Source organism: Drosophila virilis, chromosome 3 (assembly GCF_030788295.1).
Source record: "Drosophila virilis strain 15010-1051.87 chromosome 3, Dvir_AGI_RSII-ME, whole genome shotgun sequence".
NCBI lineage: Eukaryota > Metazoa > Arthropoda > Insecta > Diptera > Drosophilidae > Drosophila > Drosophila virilis.
The window spans coordinates 10791400-10805627 of record NC_091545.1 but is presented as its reverse complement, the minus strand read 5'-3'; the positions used below and the strand labels follow the sequence as shown (position 1 = coordinate 10805627).

General features: G+C 43.3%; 1 long non-coding RNA gene across 1 annotated transcript in view; it reads left to right on the top strand.

Annotated features, from left to right (window-relative positions):
• The window catches only part of LOC138911144 (uncharacterized), a 93753-nt gene extending 92190 nt beyond the window's left edge, over window positions 1–1563 (top strand). The window contains exon 4 of the long non-coding RNA XR_011416511.1: window positions 1046–1563. This is a non-coding gene — a long non-coding RNA (uncharacterized lncRNA). The remainder of the gene's footprint in view (window positions 1–1045) is intronic.
• The last annotated feature ends 12665 nt before the right edge of the window (window positions 1564–14228 follow it).

The following is a 14228-nucleotide window of genomic DNA, read 5'->3' as shown; positions in this document are numbered from 1 at the left end:
GTCATGATAATAAAGATGATGATCGTGATAATTAAGATGAGATGCGGATGTGCTGCCGCTGCTGCTGCTGCTGCTGCTGGGGCAGAAGCGCAAGCCAATTCAGCTGACCATTTGTGGCCTTTGGTGCTGGGCTCTGTGCGGGACAGGGGGACAGGGGGCAGTGGCTGGGTCTGAGTACATTTGAGCGCTGTTTGCACAGATGTTCATTATACAAAATTGAACGTTACGTAAATTTGACAAAAAACAAAGTTGTATGCATGTGTATGTGTGTGTGTGTGTGCGTGTGTCTATTTCATTGAAATTCATTAGGCCGCGTGTCAAGCTGAATGGAAATTTCATTGAGTGTCAGACTCGTGGCGAGGCAAGGCGAGAACTGATCTCTGCTCGTGAACATCATTGTCTAGTCTCCGCCTGCTGCCAGTAGGTGGCGCTCGTGCACACACACACACATACACATGCGTGAGCACACACACACACACTCACAGACAAAGCTGATCCATTGATTGATGCTTTTAGCTGCAGCTGCAACTAAAGTAGGTTGCCCCACTGCATCACATCGCATCGCCGTTTATGATGATGTTGTTGACGTACCCACCCAACCTGACAGTGGCCGGCCCCCCCACCCAACGCGGCACGCCTCGTCCCGCACCGCCTTCAGCAGGCGGCAAGCATATGGAAGCTGCCTCACAGTTCACTTTGATCATATCGCTCAACTGCGGCCGGCTCCGGCTGCGGCAGCGGCGACTGTTTGCTTTGGCACCGAACAGTGGGTCACTTGACATCCACCATGGGCGTCGCCCGGGCAATTAGTGCGCAAAACTTGCAACGACACATTTTTTACTAGGTCATAAGCCGCAGGGTTTAAGTGGAAAGTTATTTGTTGCCAGACAAATTCTGGCTTAAATCAAGTTGAAGAGCGAAACGATAGGGGATGCAAGGGAGCAAATGGCTAAGTCTTAGATATGCCTGCTTATTGTTATGATTATTATGTGAATATTATTTATACATTAACATCAACCTAATCATTTGAAATATCACTCTATAGATTCGGAAAACCATTCTGCAAGATCCATATACAAGCCCGGGGATTCGAGCCCGAAAACTTGTTGCTGAACTAACTATTTGATTCGGTCACCTGAAAAACTTGTCAACTCATCATTTGGGAACCTTATATGTTTCTTATATGCTTCATATTGAAATCCATTATGTACGTATTTAGATCTAATATCTAAGTTAAGCAAAGTTTTCTTTTTATGTATATAAATGAAGATCAGTCACAGTTAAGAAACGCGGCGAGCTTAATCCTTTTCTTTAAAATATTATATAAATACTTAGAAATACTAAACGATGTACTTAGTTTCTCTGCTTTTCAAACTTAATCAATGCCAGGAAAGTTATATTTACATTTAGAGGTTAATACAAAATATTTATAAAAAAAAAAGAAAATCGCTAAAAAACAATTTGATTTGTATCGGCACAAAATCTTGACAGCCCTGAAAACCTGCTGTGTTCCTGTCCAATTCAATTAACATTCAACTTTGTCCACTGTACTTTACCTTGGTCAAATTACGTCTTGCAGCCATCCACAGTCACACACACACACACACACACACACACACACGCACAACTGTTTATTTTACCTAGCTGGCCCTCCTCTCCTCTATCCACGGTGGCCTCGCTGTAAATGTAAAATTTACAACATTTGTGGAAAATTGGCAATGCAACTTATTTAGTTGACCCATTGAGCAAATTTATAATACATCCAGTCGGCAATTTGGCAATTTGGCAGGCACTCAAGAACGCATCCGTCGATGTTTACGCTAATGGCGGCCACGTACGACACGTGTTAACGTTTTGATCTGAACCCTTTGCGTCTGCAAAAACCAACCACTGAAAGACCCCCCTTCTTCCTCCTCCCGTCCTGCTTACCACACTGCGCGCTGCTCCACTCTAAGAGCCATTAAGGAGCGGCTCGACTGCCTTTAAAAATGTGCACATGCCGTATAAAAATTTAATAACTTTTTGCACAGTAGCACGTACCATGACACACACACACACACACACACACACCCACACATCGAAAAGCAATCATGACATGTGGCTGAGTCTGCAAAAGCGATGCCTGAAATTGAGGCTCAAGCTGGAGAAGTTGACGGTGCGGCGCGCCTGTCGAGTCACAGGCCACATGCCAAAAGCGCAGCCAAGCACTTGAGAAGCTGCCACTCCAGCAACAGCAACAACAACAACAACAACAACGACAAGAAAAGCAGCAGCAGCAACAACAAGCTGCAGCAGCAGCCATCTGTCATAATCGTCAGGCAACTCGCATCAAATTGTAACCTAATAATTCCCCATGGCCGCCCAGATGTTGCCCCGGTTGCAGGTTGCCTGCCTGCCTACAGCCTGTCTGCTGTTTGTTGCCGTGGCAAGCTGCCCTGCGTTGGCAACTCAATTAGTGCAGGGCTTAAATTACGCATACGCCGCGTGCAACACTCTATGTTTTTCGGGTCAAACACTTTGCAACACAATGCGACATATGGCTGGCAATGCGGGGCGTGCCACCAAAAAGCTATACCCCCCGTCGCCCTGCCGCTTGCCACATTTATGAATTATGCACATGGCCAAAACGCGTAGCAAGATTTCCCCACGGACTGTTGAATGCTAAAACGTGTTTGCCATCAGTTAAGCGCCGCATAGATTGCTCTAAACGGGCGTTGCCAGCTCTGGGGGTGGGTTATTCTATAGATAGAAATTGATAAGGTTCTCATTGCGAGCTGTTCGGGCGCTGTCAGAGCCGAGGTCCGGGGGTTGGCCCAAATATGAGTTCAGGCACAGCCTGACCCAAGGCACGTGCCTTAATTGTTTTGTTTATCTATTGTTGCAAAATACAAAAATTTTCCATATTTTACAATAATTTCTATTCAAATTTTGTTGTTATTGTTGTTGTTGTTGTTGTTTTCTTTAAGTAGCTTAGCAAAACAAAAAAATTAAAAATCCATTTCGCTTGTGTGTCTAAAACGACGGCATTGCAATGTCATGTCTGCCAGTTAGTTCGTCCGTCAGTCAGTCTGTCAATCGTTTAGTCATTCAGTCAGTCAATTATTGTGGCACACACCTGCCGCCGTCTGGCAGTTCTCATTGTTGTTGTTGTCGCTTCTCGTTTGTCGCTGATTGCAACCCACGCCCCGAAAACTTGTGCGACTCGCCTCTATCTGCTGCCCATGTTTCTCTCTCTCTCTCGCTGACAGCATCTTCTCCTATATATTTGTATATATATATGTATCTCTCTCTCTCTCTACTTTTGACGCTTGCCGCCGGCTTCACATTGCGGAAAACTGCATCGCACGTTCGCATTTGCGTTCGTTTTTATGTCGGTTTGAAGGTTGCCTTAAAGAAACATCAAGTTTCATTTCGGAATTTTTATTTTTATTAGTTTTCGTATTTGTTTTTTGTTTATTTATGAGCGGGGCCAATTGAACAATTTGTCTTTGACAGCTGCCAGCGGAAGCCTCAGTCGCTCCAAAACCTTGTCTGAGCTTCAGCACATCGCGACGTTGTTTTTTACTAAACAAGTTATTTTTTGACAGTCAACTTCCAGGGCGTTTTTTCATGTAGCAAGCCTTTTTGTACACCTCTAGCAGCAGGTATTATTCTAAATATTCTTTTGTCTATATTTCTTTTTTATATATATCACAAGTTAGGAACAATCGTAATAGACCTAATTTGAAGTGCTTGTGTGGGGCTTGTATCTTATATATCTTAGCTTAAAATCGTTAATCGTTTCACTGCTATTAAAACGCTTAGAGCTTTTAGAAACTTGGGTGGCCTATCTAACCAACAGACTCGGAATTGCCGCACCCGGAAATGTGTCTCCTTTAGTCGCCTCTTACGACAAGCGGTGACATACTGTGGTGGTTATTCTCGTGCCCGCCAACCACACGGGATCCTTTGTTCCCCCTCCCTATATAAATTCATAAATTAAATCTATTATCGAAAGTTTTTATAGGTATGCATTGGCTTAATTGGCTGCACGCCCATTGCAGATACGAATCGAACCGATTGGCAGTCCACAAGCGTTAAAAAACGCCTTAAAAAAATATAAATTAAATATAGCGCACACCGTCAAATAATTTTGTATGTTGAACTTTGACCGCTGCGCTCATAAAAACTTCAAGAAATGGCGCATGGCAACAACAACGACAACTATTCGGCGACATTTGACGCAACAAAAAAGTGCAAATTAGCGCCAGGCTGCGACGAGGGGAAGTCACCTGGCATTAGGCGAGAAGAGGGCAGGGGAGCGTGGGCGGTGAGGCAAGCGGAGTTAGGGGCGCAGCCGCAGCCGTCGCTTATGTATAAAATTTAACGAATCTGTCAACCTGCCGACTGGGCCAAGATTTACGAGAGGCTGCTGCACTCGCGACTAGGTGCAGTTAACAAATTGTTCAAATATGGACTCCTAGAGCGGCGCACTATACTGAGAAAAATCGGTGGGTGACTTGGCAAGCTGCAAAAAATCAAATGAGAAGCAGCGTAGTGTGCCCAGCAAGAATTCTTCTATATAGAAACAAAAGTTGGATATTATTGGAAAACTATACAGCTGTAAGTGGGTGGATTTATTCTCTCAGTGTAGTTGCAATTCCGTTTGAGGGGAGTGGAACGAGCTTCATAAAAAGACAGCAATTTATAAAATATTGTTGGAAATATATCACAATAGTTCGGGGAATATAGTGACTACGTTTTTTCTCTCAGGGTAGCTACATTTTTGCTTAAGTGAAACTAGCTCGAGATATATTATTGATAAAAGTTTTTTGTTTAAGATTTTTGCACGTTAGGTACCTTGGCTTTTTCTGCCAGTGTAGCCACAGTTTTGTCTGAGTTCAGAAAAGGTCATAGAGAAGTATTCTTTATAATAGTTAAACAATATATCTGGCAGTTTTATTGTCTTTTCGAATATTACCTAAAGAGTCTGAGTCTTTTCTTCTAGTGTAGCCACATTTTAGCTTGATGCTAAAAAAATATTATTGATAATATTAAAAAAATATTTCTGTCATTTTTTTGTGGTTTTCATAATTGCACTTAAAGTGCCCTGGCATTTTCTGCCAGTGTAGCCGCAATTCCGCTTGTGTGCACGCTGTGCAGGCGGGTGGAACTCTCTGGGCTTAGAAGGAAAAAAAAAAACAGCTAACAAAAAATCGTTTGAAATTTATGCGACGGGTTCAAATTAAAACGATAGCCGTGCTTAAATGTCGGCTAATGCAAAGCGGCAAATAGCAAACAAATATCAATACCGGAGCCGCCTGCCAGCAACTGCGATAATTGCCAGCGTCTTGTTGCTGTTGCTGTTGTTGTTGCTGTTGAGTCACCTTATGGCTTGAACGCTTGTAAGCCACCTGTGCGCCTAGCAGCGACGTCAGCTAAGCGCCAGTCTCGAAGCTGTCGGCCCGGGCCTGCACCTGCGCCAATCGCTAGCCAGCTGCCAGCAGCCCACTCGTCTTCTCTCTCTCCCGCTCTCGTTTTTATTGTTGTCGCTCACTCGGCGGCTGGATTGCCGCTCTCTTTCTGGCACGATGCCTCAACTTTAATTTCAGCCTTAGCTTTAGTTTTTCAGCTTGTTTAGCTTTTGCTTTGCAGCAATTAGCCGCAGTTGCCGTCGTTTTCTAATTAGTTTACGAGCTGTGGCCGCAAACTCGGGTTGGCAACTGCCAGCTAACCTTTTCAATTGTGTTTTTTTTTTGGGCTGCCCCTAAGCCGCCCTCCGCCCCCTTTGAGTTTACTTTGCGCAATTTCAATTTTAATTTTCAATTTCTTGTCGCCCGCGTGTCAGTTCCGTTTGGCATTTCAATTGAGTTATTTACCAGATAGAGCCGAACCGAATCCCACCCACCCCCTGCTCCAACTCTTTGGGTAGCCGAGCTCCAGTTTCGCATTTGGTTCCACTCGCTTTTTATGGTCACAGCTCTGTCAGCCAGAAAATAAGCGTCTAATTTAGTTTTTATCTTTATGCCAGTGGTTACTAATTATTTTTATTTAAGCCGCGCGTTGAATTGTTTTTTAAATGCATTCCGGGTCTTTTCTAATTGAAATACTTGTTTCGCCACTTGACAACACTGTTTTAAAGACAACGTCCACAATTACGATATGGTACTTTTGTAATCTCATTGACCACGTGTGAAGCTGGGCAGGGGCTTCGATTAATGAGACTCTATATGTTGGCCGGCTATACGGCTAGAATTGATTGTTAACCAACACTAAACTAGGCGACAGCTCCTTAAGTGTTGGTTAGGTATACAAGAAGCAAGTTACTTCAGCGTTTTAAATGTTTATGAAATACGTTTTATATAGCTTTGAGTTTAATTATGTTTTACTTATTGTAACTAGACAATAAATTTGTAAGCTTAAAAAACAGAGATAAGGGTAATGATAAAGTGAGTTTCAGAAAAGAAAATCTGATTATTAAATATGGATTTTGCAATCAGAATTTTAAATTTTTCAAGGCGAAATATGTCTGTTTTTTGGGGAGTGTATCATAAATACAAGCACCTTATCAAGGTACAAAAACCTTCAAGTCCTGATTCTCACACCACGCATCGACATTTGCTTTGAACAATATAATTTCTTGGGTCCCTGTACTTTGAATGATTCAAATACTGACATCGCAATAAATCGCTTCATTTGTGTTACACAACACACACAAATCTCGTCTGCTTGCCACCCAAAAAGGTGGCGCATTGACATGCGACATGCCCCAGCTATATCCGCTACACATTCGGGGCCAGGGCGAAACACCGAAAAACAACCCAGCTTCAAAATGATATACAGGTAAGTGCATCGAGGAGCATGTGAGAAACAGCTTTGGGCGGGATGTCCGCTGTCGGAAATTGAAGTGCACATTTCTCATTGATAAGTTCGGATGGACGCGAGCGGTACGGCGGCGCACTTCGAAGTCAATTAAAAAAGCCTATAAATTGTATGCGCGATGTACTCACTTTATCAATTTGGACACGCGCTGGGACGAGAGTGAGGCATTCAGTCGCCACAGATACGCAGCTAAATAAAATCAATGGAAACGCTGTCAAAAGGCGAAAAATGAAAACGGCGCCAAAAACTGAAATCCGCGCGAACGTAATTAATTTTTTATTTTTTACGCAATCTTGCCAAAAATCAAAAATGTCTAAAACAAGTAAACGAGTGCGCAGGGCGGGCCTTACATGACTAAGAGATACTCCTTATCTACTTGGAGCTCACGCACGCATCACACGCACGCGGAGGCTGTGCTAGCTGAAAGCTCTGCTCGCAGTGGGTCAGCATTGGGCGAAGCTTTCCACCCCAAAATCTAACTAATACTTGTGCACTTGGCAATGCATGCATGTTTGTGCGCTGATAGCTTTACGTTTGCAGGGTATAAAGAGCAAAACCAAAGCCAAATTTAAGCGCACTGCACTTAAGACCTGCATGTGCGCATATCAGGCAAATTTTTATTTGAGGAGTAAGTCAGCGGGGACGGGGGACTGCAATAAATTCATCACCTTAATTACAAGTGCAAACAAAAAATGAATGCGAGCGCACGTAAAAACAAACGTAACTACAACAACAGCACCAGCAGCGGCACGAGTAAAAAACAACAACAACAACATAATTCTGAAAGCGTGCGCCAGATAAGAGCCTACGATCACTAATGGCAAACCTTGGGCCCTCGGGCGTGGCACGGCCGCCTCGGTGCAACCACCTGTTCTGGGAGCCGTTGAGTGGGTCTGAATGGGGGGAGTGTGTGTGTGTGCGTATATGTAGAGAAGCATCAGCAATCCACGCACACACACACACACAGATACAACCCGTAACATATACACCACAACCCACCGATAAGCGAATGTCTGCTACGCCATGGAGTCAACGCGTTCTGGTTTCTACTTATAGTACAACATTGTTGCGAGCTATATGAGACTTGAGGTTCGCACCGGGTTCGCCTTTGGCCATCTGGTCACACTGATAAGCAGAGCTCCGGCTGTGCGGGTGTAATATGCGTGGCCCGATAACAGCCACAGCCCAAGGTGCTGCGGCCGGGTACTCAGGCACTTAGAGTGCACCCAAAATAAAAATAAAAAAAGAACTCTGTGAAGCAGGCCTATGAATCAAGTTTTGTCGTCTACTTGAGGCGGGCAACAACACACTCAGTGCAAACTGATAAAAACAAAAAAATGATACACGAAATATTGTTTACACACGCTCTCGACGTCGTCATTTTAAAAATTGGAATTGCTTTGCACCTAAAGTTTCGGGTGGAGCCATTTGGGACTGCGCAACAGGACGGGTGCAAGTTAGGGGGTGGGGGATTGGCCCGTAAGGCCATGTGGGCACAGGTGTCAACCCCACGCATTTCAACTTCTTCTATATATTTATATACCTCATGGGTATAAATATATATATATATATATATTACTGATATCGCAATGGGAACGGGTGCAAATACAGCTACAGCTATAGGTACAGGTACAGGTACAGGTACAGCTACAGGTATATAGATACAGATATAGCGACGAGCGTGTCGTTTGTTTTGCGTTTGAACATTTGAATTTCTAATCTGTTTTTTATCTGGGCATGCTTTTTGTTTTTGTTTTTTTTTTTCGTGGGTACGTTTGTGTCTGCGTCTTCCAAACTGGCTTTTTTACGGGGCCGGTTTTGTCAACAGGTGTTTTGCACTAATCGAAAATAATTTTTTGATAGTCGCTCCAATTAATTTATGGCCTCTGCCATTGATTGAAATCGCGTTTGGGGCGTGGGAGAGCCGGAAGCTTTGAATTTATTTGCCTATGCGCTGGATTGATTTGATTTCTCAGTTGGTTTCTCGAGTGCTTCAAGTGGTTATTCTATGGCTAGTCGATGTGATTATATTTAATTTATTAGCGAGTGTGATGAAATGAGTTAAGAGCTGACTGAAAGTTTACATATCTTAGGCAGGATGTATTATTTTGTGATGTATTCCCAGTAACACGCCGCTATTTTATTGCCTTTATGTGCAATAGACGTTTTTTAAATAAGCTTTTAATTCAAGTAATAGATCGTATCAATATTTTCCTCAAGCTAAAAATGTGTTGAAGAGTGCCGTGTGGTAAGTATTTAAAGGCGCATGTGAAGAAGTTTTCCTTAGGCGTACCGAATGAAAACTAGGCCTATGGTATTAGCATCTACTGGGTAATAGTTTTTAATAAAATACTTTATACGAAGAAGAGCAAAAGAATCACGAAGAATCCACAAAGGTTCATGCAAGGCATAGCTAGGTGAGCTAAATTTAATACAATAAATGCATGCATCTAGGCTGGCAGAAGAAATATAAGAAATCTTTCTAAAATCTATTTGGAAACTTTGCTGTTTATTTTGGGGGATTCTTAAGAGAGAAGTTTCGGTTGTTTGGTTCATATTACTATATCAATTCAAAGTAATTTGTAGGAAGTTGCCAATCTAAGGCTTGTGTTTGGCAGTCTTCGACTAGAGCCATAATACTTGCTTACAACTATATTCTAAACTTATTATTATTTATATTTTGAATTTGTTTTAGGGATCTTCAATAGGTCGTCTGGCATTTGTGGGCGCAGCTTAAGCTCCATTGACTATTTGAGTTCGAGTGACAGCAATTAAATAGCATAAAGTCAATGCACAGTTGTACAACAAGTTGTTAACAATTGTTGTTGTTGTTGTTGTTAGTGTTATTGTTATTGTGCTTTTTGTTACATAGTTGCGCATATATTTGTTGTAGTTATGGCTACATTTTCATTTGAGGCAAGATTTTGAGCTGGCAGCTGGCAAATGTTGGAATATTAAAATGGTTATAAATATAAAACACAGTTTTAAGGTTTGTTAACACGTTAATGTGTTAAACACGTCTTGGCCATTAAGCGGGTAGCGAACGCACACACACACACACTCATCGACACACACACACATACTCATCGACACACATACACACGCACACACCTGGGCACACTTGACGTATGCGTTATGACAATGCCAATGGCCAAATGAATTTTGTTGGCTCTTTTATTGTTTTGGCCAAACAGTTGGCATCGCTGCTGCTGTCTGCCGCTGTCTTGGATCTCGGCCCATTCAAATGGCTCTCGCACACCTGTTGGGCGCGCTGTGGCCATGGCCAAAACGTTGCTTGTGCGACTTAACAGTTTCTATGCCATTCAAATTCGCACATGTGTGTCGTGTGTCGTGTGTGCTGTGTGTGTTTGTGTGAGTGGCCCTCTTTGCGCTGGCAGCTGACAACATTTTTCTTCTGGTTTTTGTTTTTATATTTTTTTTTTTTTTTGTGAGAAACGCTGATGATGACATAAAATGGAACAAATGGCCTATGAGCGGCACAAATTAAGGCAATGCAAACAGAAACCCAATTGGAAAACAAAAGCCGCGACTCTCATCCACACAAAACACAACATTTGTCGGCTCAACACCCCGACCAGCAAACCCCACCCCACACCACCCTCCCACCACAGTCCATACCCCGCACCCTTTGTTGTTGAGCTCGTCATCTGCCTTATAACTCGTGTTAAATTTATTCAAAACCTCTTGACTCTGCGCTGACACAAGGCACCAGCAGACGCCGCAAACAACCCCTCGACTGTGCCAGTTGGCCAAGGGGTGTGCTGAGTGCTTGTGAGTGCGTCCCTGCTCGGACGCCTGCCCATTCCACTGCTTTGACAATTTTGATCCCTTTTGTAAAGTGCTTTTGGCCGTCTGATGTTATTATTACGTTTGTTTGCCCATTTGTCGCGGCGATTGCCGTACAAATTTGCCAGCTACGAGTTCATAAATCCGCGGCTGAACAATTATATGTGCCACGCCCACAGCTAAGGCCACAGCCACCTGCTATTTGCCATTTGTCATCTGCACACCTGTTAGCCATTTGATCAATTGTGTGTTGATCCGCATTTTATAAGCTCACGCTATAAACGCTTCGAATTCTACATATATATATATATAAATTTTTTTTCATTTTTGCCCGGACACAATTCTGAATAGTTCCACGCAGGTGGCAGATGTTTATTGTTGTGTTTGAGAATTGTGTGAAATTGTGAAATATTTTAATGGCATTTTGGCAGCAGCGAACAGCTAAATAATACGATTTGTAATGTCGCACAGAAAACTGTGTGAAACAAAGAGTTTTGTGTACACATTTGTAAGCAAAGGAAGTAGAGAATTCTTAAAGATCTTAAACCATATATATTGTGTTTATATTTATGTCATATTAAGTTACTAGCAAATAATCCTTGCCCAGGTCTGAGTTGCCTTGGCATATATATTCTCAGTTATTTATAAAGAGATATGTAAATATGCACTTACCCCACAAAAAACTCCAAGTTACGCACTCGATAATTTTATTTCCATTGATAAGAAGGAGAGAGATAAACATTTATATATACACATCACTGAAACAAAAGAGAGTAAATAGCATTAGAATGGGACTAGAGAAATAAGGAGGAATAAAGAGCCAGGAATAGATAAGGCAGAGTGAAAGAAAGCCAGACTTAGAAAGAGTGAGAGAGAGAGATAGTGAGAGATTAAGAAGGAGTAGGAGATGTTGGGATAGTAAGGAAGATAGATACATTTAGAAAGAGAGAGAAAAAGGGATAGACACATACCTTTTTTATCATGACTCGAAAACCTTGAGACCTTACTAGATTTCCTGAGAATCGCATAGCAGACCGATATTACTCCTTTTTTTTTTGATTTTCAGTGAAGTAACTAAAAAATTAAAATGCACACTTGGCCTTAATTACGAATAAGGAAATACGCATGTGCATATACATAATATATAAATATTGCCAGAGCTTAATCGATAAATTTTGGACTTTTTAAATTTATAAGGAAATTACGGTTCGGGCTAGACGTCGATCATCAATCCGTCTGTCAGTCTATCAATCAATCAATCGAAACAAGCCTATATTATTATAGTTATGGTTTTCCCAAGCATATTGCTGTTATTGATATGTCTAATCTAATTTATCTCCGAATTAATTTAATAAATATTTATAAATGAACCAATTTAATTGAGTACAAATTTTATCAGTTCCGTTACCGAAATATCTTCAAGGAATAATTTACTAAGTAGTTTTTATCTTTTTTTTTTAGGTGGGGAAATATTCTTTATCAATATACTTCCGACCTGGGTGCAAAACTAATCGATTTATTATCCAATTCATTTGCTACATCCGTTCGATAGACATTGTATTATAATTGATAACTAAATATGTATTCAAATTAATTAAATTAATGAAATGCATATTTTTATTCTTGGATTTTCTAGGAAATGCTTATATATGAATATATATGTATGTAGGTATTGCTGAATAATTGCTTTTTTAGATGAGCAACAGCCGCTGTCAAATGGCACGCCATTTTGTACCAGGCATACCGCCTCTCCATTACCCCCTCCCTCCCTCCCACCCCTTCCCTTTTCTAGCAGCGTAACGAGTCACCTGTGCAATAAGCCTTGGTAATTGAAGCGCAAATAAAACTATCTACAACAAAAGCGTAGCACACACATTTGAATTGAGTAATTACGAGCCTCACAGCGCGTCGAGTACATTGGGACCCCCATACTGCTGGGTAATATGTGGGTCCATAGTATGCCCCCATGTACCCCTATATACCCCTATATCTACGTTTGTGTAGATATGTCAGCGGGCAACGGCCGTTGGTTGATAGCGCGCTCAAATCAAGTGCATAACACCTGAGCAAATGAAATGCCTAATGCGAGCTCGTCATTGGCATGGCGAGGCATGGCGAACAGGTGGCATTGCCACGCCCATTCCAGAAGTCGGCCAACGCCTCTTGTTGCACTCGGCATTTTAGCCAGGCGCTATCAGCTATCAGCGTCGCTTCCGCCGTCGCTCGGGTACATTTCTGGCCGTTGCGAGTTGCCGCTGCCGCTGCTGCTGCTGCTGCTGCTGCCGGTCATGTTGCTCCGGTTCCGCCGTTCCGACAACATTTCTCTGATAAAGGCCCGGCAGAAAATTCAGTTGTTTGCACTTGAATTGCGATATTTATAGTACTGTGAGTACTCGTATTGTACGCTGTTATCTGCAATTGTTGCTGCTGCCGCTGGTCGCTGCTGTTGCTGGCAAATCGATGACGCAGGCGGCGACTATCGGAGCCAGTAAGTCCCTTGGGTCTGTGATTTCAATGGTCGCCCACACGTCATCGTTTGTTATTTAATGCCAAGCCACGCTACGCCCGTTGCCCCTCACTGCACGCCGCAGATTGGCCTCAAAAATTTGCAAATGCTGATCCATAAAATGCGCCACATTATGCAGCTGCTGCCGTCGAACATGAAAAACAATTTAGAAACGCTACAAATCAGCGGCTCAATGACCGCGAATCGGCAGCAGGGGAGGAAGCGAGAAGGGGGGCAGACAAAGAGAGAGAGAGAGAGAGGAAGGAGCGTGGCATAGTGGGGCATGCTAATGCAATTGCCACAGCAAACCGCTAGAGCTACAACTGCAACAGCCACATCTAAAGATACAGATACAGAGCGCAATCAATAAAGCGCAATGCATTGAAACAGGTGCAACAAGCGGCTGCAGCAGCAACAAGCAGCAGCAATATCAAGCGGCAAGGCGGCAAGGCGGCAAAATGACAGGCCGCAGTGAAGGGAATCGCGGCTGCCTCCTGATGACACCATTCGCAGTGCCCCGCAGCAGTGGGTGGCAACTCTGGCCAATATGCTGTCAATGATGTGTGTTGCAGCTGTGCGCCACATGTTGCTGCTGCTGCTGCTGCTGTCGCTGGGGCGGGGTCTGTTGGGCGGCCATTAGCGGACCGCCGCATAATGGCAGCCTCCGTGAAATGAGCACAGCAGGTGCAGGTGCGCATAGCCGAGCAGTTCGTCTGTCCGTCCCGTCCGTCGCGTCTGTTCGATCGGCGAACGCCGAAAGTTGACAAATTTACAACGGCCGCTCGCTCAAAATGGCCGACAGCAATTCATTTGCCTGCCGCCCGTCTGTTCGCCCCGATGACTAACCGGACGCATTGATGGACGCTAAATGGCCAACAGATTTATGGCGAACGCCGCCTGCAAGCGGAGCAGCCCCACACACATACACATACATGTGCTGTAGAATATAATTCAACTAGTTTGCTTGGCCGCCTTTCAATGTTACTCATACGCACCTGTGACCGTCGTCCGTTCGTCCGTCTGCCCGTCCGTCCGCTCGTCTCTGACATTCATT